Source organism: Bufo gargarizans, chromosome 4 (assembly GCF_014858855.1).
Source record: "Bufo gargarizans isolate SCDJY-AF-19 chromosome 4, ASM1485885v1, whole genome shotgun sequence".
Lineage (NCBI taxonomy): Eukaryota > Metazoa > Chordata > Amphibia > Anura > Bufonidae > Bufo > Bufo gargarizans.
Genome location: NC_058083.1, coordinates 2,229,774 through 2,238,471, shown reverse-complemented (window position 1 = coordinate 2,238,471; position 8,698 = coordinate 2,229,774). Strand labels below are relative to the sequence as shown.

The 8,698-nt window shown below is 42.3% G+C and overlaps 1 long non-coding RNA gene across 1 annotated transcript; it reads left to right on the top strand.

Annotated features, from left to right (window-relative positions):
* The first annotated feature begins 4,739 nt into the window (after positions 1-4,739).
* On the top strand, positions 4,740-8,423 carry LOC122933740. The gene is made up of 3 exons (XR_006388547.1): positions 4,740-4,773; positions 6,453-6,814; positions 8,288-8,423. It is a non-coding gene; the product is annotated as an uncharacterized LOC122933740 (long non-coding RNA).
* The last annotated feature ends 275 nt before the right edge of the window (positions 8,424-8,698 follow it).

Genomic DNA, 8,698 nt, shown 5'->3' with positions numbered 1-8,698 from the left:
ATGAAATTGCTAAATTGGGAATTGTACTTCAACCCAGAACAAAAAATGTGCTTTGACGGACACTAAATATCTTGCCCAGCAACAACAGTACAGCGGTGGGTAACGAGAGATTTAGAGGGATTTAAATTTGAGGCCTAGTATTTAGGCGCTGGGTCACCGGTATGGATTTAGTGACAGAATTAGACTTGGAAATGCACAGAAGCGTGTGTGTGAAGTTATTCTGAATGACCCTATGTGCACCTTCAATATTATATACCCTTTTAGGGATAGATTTCAAATAGCTCTGATATAGCAGAAACCACTAAATTATGAAATTGCTAAATTGGGAATTGTACTTCAACCCAGAACAAAAAATGTGCTTTGACGGACACTAAATATCTTGCCCAGCAACAACAGTACAGCGGTGGGTAACGAGAGATTTAGAGGGATTTAAATTTGAGGCCTAGTATTTAGGCGCTGGGTCACCGGTATGGATTTAGTGACAGAATTAGACTTGGAAATGCACAGAAGCGTGTGTGTGAAGTTATTCTGAATGACCCTATGTGCACCTTCAATATTATATACCCTTTTAGGGATAGATTTCAAATAGCTCTGATATAGCAGAAACCACTAAATTATGAAATTGCTAAATTGGGAATTGTACTTCAACCCAGAACAAAAAATGTGCTTTGACGGACACTAAATATCTTGCCCAGCAACAACAGTACAGCGGTGGGTAACGAGAGATTTAGAGGGATTTAAATTTGAGGCCTAGTATTTAGGCGCTGGGTCACCGGTATGGATTTAGTGACAGAATTAGACTTGGAAATGCACAGAAGCGTGTGTGTGAAGTTATTCTGAATGACCCTATGTGCACCTTCAATATTATATACCCTTTTAGGGATAGATTTCAAATAGCTCTGATATAGCAGAAACCACTAAATTATGAAATTGCTAAATTGGGAATTGTACTTCAACCCAGAACAAAAAATGTGCTTTGACGGACACTAAATATCTTGCCCAGCAACAACAGTACAGCGGTGGGTAACGAGAGATTTAGAGGGATTTAAATTTGAGGCCTAGTATTTAGGCGCTGGGTCACCGGTATGGGTTTAGTGACAGAATTAGACTTGGAAATGCACAGAAGCGTGTGTGTGAAGTTATTCTGAATGACCCTATGTGCACCTTGAATATTATATACCCTTTTAGGGATAGATTTCAAATAGCTCTGATATAGCAGAAACCACTAAATTATGAAATTGCTAAATTGGGAATTGTACTTCAACCCAGAACAAAAAATGTGCTTTGACGGACACTAAATATCTTGCCCAGCAACAACAGTACAGCGGTAACGAGAGATTTAGAGGGATTTAAATTTGAGGCCTAGTATTTAGGCGCTGGGTGACAGGTATGGGTTTAGTGACAGAATTAGACTTGGAAATACACAGTAGCGGGTGTGTGTGAAGTTATTCTGAATGACCCAATGTGCACCTTCAATATTATATACCCTTTTTGGGATAGATTTCAAATAGCTCTGATATAGCAGGAACCACTAAATTATGAAATTGCTAAATTGGGAATTGTATTTCAACCCAGAACAAGAAATGTGCTTGAACGGACACTAAATAACTCGCCCAGCTACAGCACTAGGGACAGATTTAGCTGGATATAAATTTGAGGCCTAGTATTTAGGCGCTGGGTGACCGGTATGGATTTAGTGACAGAATTAGACTGGGATATGGCCAAAAAATAAACAGACTATTGCTGGTTAAATGCACTTGGTGTGACAGCTTCACCCTGATGTAGGCTTTAGCCAAAAAACAACCACACCATTGAGGGTTAAATGCACTTGGTGACAGGCGCAGCTTGCCCCTGATTTTGTATATGGCCAAAAAATGAACAGACTATTGCTGGTTAAATGCACTTGGTGTGACAGCTTCACCCTGATGTAGGCTTTAGCCAAAAAACAACCACACCATTGAGGGTTAAATGCACTTGGTGACAGGCGCAGCTTGCCCCTGATTTTGTATATGGCCAAAAAATGAACAGACTATTGCTGGTTAAATGCACTTGGTGTGACAGCTTCACCCTGATGTAGGCTTTAGCCAAAAAACAACCACACCATTGAGGGTTAAATGCACTTGGTCGCAGCTTGTGCTGGCGCACCACAAGACACAAAATGGCCGCCGATCACCCCAGAAAAATGAGACTGACAAACGGTCTGTGCAGCCTAAAAACAGTGAGCAATTGAGGATCAGCAGCTCAATGATCCACAGCTGCAGATCGATCAGTTAATCAAGTCCTTTGGAGGAGTTAATCTGCCTAATCTCGCCCTACTGTCGCAGCCGCAACCTCTCCCTACGCTAATCAGAGCAGAGTGACGGGCGGCGCTATGTGACTCCAGCTTAAATAGAGGCTGGGTCACATGGTGCTCTGGCCAATCACAGCCATGCCAATAGTAGGCATGGCTGTGATGGCCTCTTGGGGCAAGTAGTATGACGCTTGTTGATTGGCTGCTTTGCAGCCTTTCAAAAAGCGCCAAGAAAGCGTCACAAAAGCGCGAAGAAAGCGACGAACACCGAACCCGAACCCGGACTTTTACGAAAATGTCCGGGTTCGGGTCCGTGTCACGGACACCCCAAAATTCGGTACGAACCCGAACTATACAGTTCGAGTTCGCTCATCCCTAAATATATGTTTTTTTTTTTTTTTTTACAATGGTAATCTGTCGACAAGAATTTTTATATTGAAAGGTACAATAAAATAAGTTTTTTCGTGCAGTAGTTCATGCTATGATAATTTTTTATTATGTCACGTTGTCGAATTTATAGTTATGCAAAGGAATCTCGAAGGAGGTAAGACTGGCGTTTTCGTCCACCTTTGCAGCCCAATAACTCCCCCCTGCAGTGCCCAGCCGTTCAACCGTGATGTTCACGGATATTTTAAGAAGTGGTCGGGTGCTTTAGCTCGAAATTAATGTGTGCTGGGCACTGCAGGGGCCATAATTTTGATGCAAAGAGGAAAGGTAACACTCCTTTGGCACTTCGGAGGTTCATTTGTATCGCGAAACCAACCTCGCCACTGTGTTTTGGAGGGTGCTGTTTAAAAGCCTCTTGCCTCAGGATTATGGCCCATTCTAACTTTTAAACACCTGAACCTATTGCAGGTAATTTTGGATAGGTTTGTTCACCAAGTTATACTGTTTAAATTGATGTAAGTTTTATGTATGTACAATGTAACCTCGCAAAGTTGTAATAATTTATAATAAGTGTAACTTGTCAGCTTTGGAGGAATATGCTGGGTGTGGTTCTATTGTCCCATTGTGTGTTTAAATGGTGATTTCTGTCCTGTTGTCTCCACATGTGCATTGGCGATCTCCCCTTTGTCCTGAGAGATAATTGGATTGCCCTGTGTTGTCTCTGGGACAGAGAGGAGGAAACTATGATGCATTGTGGGGATGTGTTGTACCTGTCCTGTGTTGCAGTCTGCCTTCTGCTCCTCTGGGAACGTGAACGTTTGGTTGCTGTATTTACATTTTATGTGTTGTAATTAACTGATTGGTTGTATTTCAAAACACTGTGGGCGGACCTGTATTTGCAACAACTGTAATAAAAACCAGGATGGGTGTGCCAGCACATCAGACGACTGCTTGACCCTCAAGACGGAGCCTTGTCTCGTTATTGGGGGGATTCCCTATATGCTGTTAGAGACTGTTTTCCATGAGTGTAAGCGAATTGTATGCTTTTCCTGTTCGTCTGCCGGCATCTATTAGCAAGGTTCCATTTTGGAGCGCTAATTTGTATCCAGTTGGGAGTTTGGTGTTATGCAGTAGCTGGGCCTGTCTCGCAGAAAGGGGCATATCGCCTAAACGGATTTTAACCCCTTGTCTGCTGAAACGGTCCGTTACAGTTTGGATTACTTAAAAAAGGAAATTTTATTATAAAATTCCACCGTGACATAAAAAAAATAATATCACAGCAGGAAAGAAGGTAGTTTATTGTATCTGGCAATGGTGGAAGATTAAGGTAACATTGTAATTACTGACATTGTGGGCATATCGCAAAGATATGCCCCCATTCTCTGATCATTGCGGGTCCCACCGCCAGGACCAGCAATTATATTGAGAACGGGGCCCAAGAAGTGAAGGAGGGTGTACCGCCCATGTGCGACCGCCATCCATTCATTTCTATGGTGCCGCTGACAATAGCCGAGCTGGCTCCGCCATATCAGTGGCCTCTATAGCAGTGAATGGGAGCGCAATGCGCATGCCGGGCCCATGCTCCCATTCACCTCTATGGGGGAGTCTGGGAGAAGTGATGGGTGGTTGAAGGACCACATGAAATATGTGGTCCCCCTAGCCAGAACTCTCCCTGCTCCATTTTCAATATATCTGCTGGTTGCACCTATAAGACAATAGGGACATATCCTAGCGCTATGCACCCATTGTCTGAAATGAGAAAACACCTTTTTTATGTTTAAATCGGATGACAATTTCACTTTCAAATAACTAATTTAATCTAAATAATTCTAATAAATTGAAAACTATATTTGTGAATTATGATATAAATTTATTTTAAATTATTTAACCTTATGAACATGATATTTTTTTACAAATATATTTTATACTTTTTAAAACAGAGTCTATTTGAAGGAGAAGGACAGCTATTAGATCAAATAATCGAAGAATCAAGCGAGGTGGCTATAATTATAAAATCAGAAGAGTCCTCCACATTAAATTCAAGAGACAGTGTGAATACCCCTAACAATGTTGGTAATGCAAAGGGAAACACAGAGGTATATAAATAATAAACATTTTGATAACTTAATTATTTATAATTGAAGACTCAGATATGATGTCACCATGTTTTAGCATATTAAGCTGTCACCGTTGCAGTGTAGATTAAACAACCTTTTTTCCTTTTGCGGTCTTATTTTTTCATGACATGATGTAATTTTTATAAAGCAGCGATTTTAGTGCTGTGCAAATCAACCTGCAAGGTGCACAGAGGGCCGTTACCTTTCTTCTCTGGAACAAGTAACGCCCATCTGCTGTGTTCAGTCGTTCAACTTGGCTATAGGAGGATCTTCCTTGAGAAGAGGTGGGTTGGGAACTGACGGGTGCGTTACTGGTCTCCATAGAAGAAAGGTAACTACCCTCTGGACACCTTACAGGTTGATTAGCATAGCATTAAATGCACTGTTTTATAAAAATTACTTCATGACATGAAAAAATAAGAGCACAGCAGAAAAGAACGTTGTTTAATATACACCGCATTGGTGACTGCTTAACATGCTGAAAGGGGGTGACATATTCCGTATAAAATATTATATACATTGGTAGTTTATATCAATGTTTCTGATATTATATTCATTACTGTATTTTCCTGCGTATAACACGACTGGGCGCATAAGACAACCCACAACTTTTCGATTTGAAATATATGGTTTGGGCTATACTCGCCGTATAAGACTACCACTCTTCCAACGCGCACTAAATAAAAAATTTTAATCACCCAATTTGAATTAAATATGGTAATTTTAATTGAAATGCCCAGCCATCCCTGTCTCAAAAACAATCTTCTCCAGTGTAGGGAATTGACCGTGGCAGCCAGTGTTTTACTAGCATCCTGGCTGCCATGGTAACAGATCGGAGCCCAGCAATTACACTTGGTTAAAAAAGAGTTACCCGGAATCTCGTTGTTGTAAGAAAAAACATACTGTTCTTTTGTTAACCCCACCTGCGGTTTACAGTATTTATTTCCAAAAATCAATTTTATATATATGCAAATTTCCAGTACCGTTGTGCCAAGGGGCGTTTCCTCCGCCGTTTTGTGCCCAGCCGCGCTCCGAATCTTGGATGCCAGCGCTGCCACTATGTTAATTTATTCACTCACTGCACTTTTTTTTCTTTTCTTTGAAAGCTGCTCGTATTGTAGCGCATGTGCAGTTAGTTGGCGCGGTCTCCTCTATTCCCTCTGACCTCACAGCAAGAATGAGCGAGTGATCCAACTAACTTCGCATGCGCGAGATTACGAGCGGCTTCAAAAGATAAAAAACGGAACTGCAGTGAATAAATTAAGAGAGGTGCGGCACTGGGATCCAGTATTCGGTGCGCGGCTGGGCACAAAACGGCAACAGCCCCTTGGGCACATAGGTACCAGTCCTGGTAATTTGTATTTATAGAAAAAAAAAAATTTTTGAAAAAAAAAAAAAAAAAAAAACACATGTCCCTCCTCCGCCCCTCTCTCATCATTGGTGTCAACGGGCAGCACAGGGGGGAGGGAGGTACTGCTTCCTTCTCCCCTGTGCTGCCTAATACCCGGCGTATAAGACAATCCCCGACTTTAAACAATGATTTCCGGTGTTAGAAACTCGTCTTATATCCCTGAAAAGACGGCATTTTAAACTGCCATCTAAACTTAAGTAAACTTTTTAATTAATAACAATGATATATTTATATTTTTATTTAACAGATTACTGCACTTCTTTCGGAATTACGACTAAAATACACTCAACATTCAAACATGGAATGCTTCCCTCACAATCCAACTAGAAGAGGAAACGAACAATTTATAGAGTTTGATGAAGAGCCGGAGGATACCCGAGTTGGAAACACCAATTGGTGTACATGTTCAAAATGTCATATAATGCCAACTTATGTTGAGTCCATCTGTTGCCAAGAAATCCAAAATGCTGAACCGTTCATTTTGGACTGTTCATGTATAACACTTCATGAGTATTTTAATTTATACTGCCAACGAGAAGAGCTTTTGAATATAAATTTACGTGCCCTTGGACAAGTTCGGACACCACCTGCGGATAGAGATCTCAACCGGTAATTTGTTCATCAAATAGAATTATTCTAGTTGTAAATAGTTTGCATTTTTTATCTCTCGGACGCCAGTGCCATTTGAATAAAAACTCTGGGCCACAGGGCGTGGACACAGAGTTTCGAAGCCGCAAGGGAATCTAAGCCCCATTCCGTGATCCCTCCATTTCCCCCCCCCCCCTCCCAATAAAAAATAAGACTGTTTTTTCGTTGAGCAAGTGTGGAACTGAACCTCTGAAAGCAATCTGTATTGACCCCCGCAGAACAGCTGTTTGAAAAGGCAGCGGCGCTGGCAGTAGCACCACAGCCTTCTCTCTGTTTACCGCAGGCCCAGTGACGTCATGACTTGTATCACTGGCCTGTGTGGAGCAAAACTTCATTTCTAGTCAACCGAACTTTACTCCGCCAAGGCCAGTGATACTAGTTGTGACGTCACTGCCCCGGTTGTAAACAGCGAGAGGGCCTCGGCACTACTGCCATTGCGGCTGCCCTATCAAACAGTTGATTGGCGGGGTTCCCTGGTGTCAGACCCCTGCCGATCAGATGCTGATGATCTATCTAGAGGATAGATCATCAGTTTAAATAAGCTGCAGGAGTCCTTTAACTAACGCAAGTTCTCTTTATCCCCCTCTTGTCATTTCCCCCCCCCCTTTTAATTCACTTCACCCAACTTTGTTATTCTCTTTACCTTTTGTGTCACTCTCCCACCCTCCATCCTTGTTATTCTTTTTACTCCCCTTCTTATTTTCTATCCATCTTGTGTCATTCCCCCCTCCCCCGTCATTCTCTTTATCACCCCTGTCATTCTTGTCGACCTTGTCATTCTCAATCCCCACCCCCCACCCCGCTACCTCAATTGTAGCGTGCCCGAGCACTGTATGCTCCACGGGTACTGGAGCTTTAGTTTCCTGTACCCGCGTAGACTGACAGGAAGTGCATACTGTGTGCACACTTGATGTTGGTCCGGCAGGGTACAGGAGACAGATCCTCCCTGTACCCTTGCACCATAAAGGGCTTGGCCACGCTACAATGAGGGACTGACAGGACGGAGCGCCGAGCGCTTTCCTCCTGTCAGTCACTTTCTTCATGCTGTGCCGGGGCGGGGCCCACTCATGGACGCGCCAGACGGGGCAGTGCAGCAGCCGCCGAAGGCTCTATATAGAGCGCTTGGGCGGCTGCAGCATGAGGGGTGCCCAAAGCTCCCAAGGGGCACTCTACGCGGCTGCCTAGTCAGCCTATAGGACGCACTATCCCTGCTTTCAGGGTACTGTAGTCTCCCCATTCCAGTTATTACTGTAGTTGCCCTCCTCTGGACCCTCTCCAGCTCTGCTATGTCTGCCTTGTTCACAGGAGCCCAGAACTGTACACAGTACTCCATGTGTGGTCTGACTATTGATTTGTAAAGTTCTAAGATTATGTTCACATCATTTTATGCTATTAAATATCACTAATAATAATTTTTTGCTAATTTTTTAATAGGATACGGCGTAAGACGGCATATCGTTTTTTCACAACTTGGGTACATGGATACCTTGGTGTTGGAAACCGCAAACCTATACCCTCTTGTGCAGTCTATCTTATCCGAAATACCTTTCCAGATCCAGAGGACCACTACATGGGTTTCAAAGAAAGTTCTAATTACCCTGCTGAGTTTTTAGCTTTGGAATAAATACATTTTTATAGATAGAAATGTGATTTTTCAAAGTCTATTGTGACGGCTTTTATACTTTTTCTGTTTATAAACAGTAAACCTTACTCATAGAATGTTTTATAAGAGTGTTATTTTGTTTTTGCTGTGGCATGCATCACAAATAAATAAAAAAAATCGTTGTTATTGGTGTTAGAGATAATGGGGGTATATTACTAGAATATGCTCCGATTGTCTGTTAT